Raw genomic sequence first — 1,814 nt, 5'->3', positions numbered from 1 at the left:
CTCTAACCAACTGAGCTAATGGGCCAGATGGCGAGGTGTCGCCATTTTACTAATATAACAGTTTCATTGTGGAACATACACACCTAGTATATTTGATTAGGGTTGTTGTATAACATTGTTTTTGTAAATCATTCGTCCAACTGTTATATTTGTAATATTCGGAAAATGAAATAGATGGCGCAACCATCTTTCACATGAAATTAGATATAAAAGTCACCAGATGGTGTTAAAGGGGTTCAGACGAAGCGATATATCGAATGGTATACACTGACGCTTAAGAGCTAAGCAGAATGCCCGCGTTGAGTCATCCGTCGCGTTATATGTTATCGAAAATACAACAACCACATGGAAATGGTAACACAAACCCATATCGTTTCCTTGTGGTTGTGGCGAGCATTCTGCTTATGGTGTTTTTACCCGATATGTATTTTACATATGTGCTGTCACTTAGTTCTTTCATATGTAATTCCTTATGTGTGTCAAACTTAGCAGCGTACACAAAACTTTTATTTTTTGTGTTAAATCGGTATATGTAGTTTACATATGACATAACCTATAAACAAAAAACCACCTATTCGGAAAAAAATACATATGTAATTGCATATCGTTTTGGCACATTGAAATTTCCGTATGTTTCACATGACTAGTTCGAGTCGCATATGTACATAAAGTGACAGCAAATATGTAAAATACATATCGTGTAGAAACACCGTTAGCCCTTTAATTAGGAAACGTGGAGACAGTAATACATTAACCATAGTAACAGTAGCTACATTTAATTTTTTTACGAGAAGTTTTTGGGTGGCAATTTACCAAATCTGCTCAATTAGCAATTTTGCTGTTCATCTCTTCAAATTTTCAAATCTAATGCAAATATTTGTTGTGTTGTAAGATCTTAGATGATATGTTCTACAAATCATACAATTTATATTTCCATTACTTACGTTGCGTAATTGTATGTTGGAATAAATCGCTTGAGTGCTCATTAAGGTATCTCGTCTTGGAATCCTCCAGTATTTTTTATTAAAGACTTTTGCTACGATATACTTGCTCTGATACTTATTATGCCCGATACTTATAACATCACCTATTCTAATTTCATGGTTAATTTAACATATCTGTTCCCGTATTCAAAGAGTAGAAATGTATAAAGGTTAAATTAAAACCCATTTCGATTAATATATTCTTCTTGCAGGTTCTGAAAGAGAATTATTACAAAATTAAAAATATCTCAAATATATTCCTTAAAAAATAATTTCTAGCATCACCAGTCTAGAGACTATATAAAAAAATCGTGTGAGTTTGTTGAAGATTTGTTAAAAAAGTGATCATGGCCCATGAGGGGATCGAACCCGCGACCTTCGCGTTATTAGCACGACGCTCTAACCAACTGAGCTAATGGGCCCATATTTATATAGCAATATTTGAAAAAAGCTTACAGGTTTGAATATGACCAATCGCCACGAAATTTTCTCGATTCTGGCCAAAGACATCAATTATTTTTGATAATAATCGGTTAATATTTAGGGGGAAAACTTTATAGTTTGAGGTCATGGCCAGATATAATATAATTTTCTAAGAATAAGGGTGTCAAGGAATTAGTATGTCTCTTTAAACGATATTTTTGCGAGTGATATAGATCCAGACTTTTGTGTGAAATTATTAATACACATGGACCGTAAAATATGACATTTATATTTAATATTATATAATGTAATGTGTTAAATTGTTGGTGACCTCTGTATAAATTTTATCACGTTTTACTACGTGAACCATGGCATAATTATACAAGGTAGTCTTATGCAGTCATATGT

General features: G+C 33.0%; 1 non-coding gene across 1 annotated transcript; it reads right to left on the bottom strand.

The window, feature by feature from the left end:
• Window positions 1-1,331: 1,331 nt before the first annotated feature.
• Window positions 1,332-1,405, bottom strand: Trnai-aau (transfer RNA isoleucine (anticodon AAU)). Its single transcript has one exon. It is a non-coding gene; the product is annotated as a tRNA-Ile (tRNA).
• Window positions 1,406-1,814: the final 409 nt, after the last annotated feature.

The sequence above is a fragment of the Musca vetustissima genome, unplaced genomic scaffold (genome assembly GCF_032173495.1).
Source record: "Musca vetustissima isolate MV318-11 ecotype Yass unplaced genomic scaffold, APGP_CSIRO_Mvet_v1 utg33813, whole genome shotgun sequence".
NCBI lineage: Eukaryota > Metazoa > Arthropoda > Insecta > Diptera > Muscidae > Musca > Musca vetustissima.
This window is presented reverse-complemented; position numbering and strand designations above follow the sequence as displayed.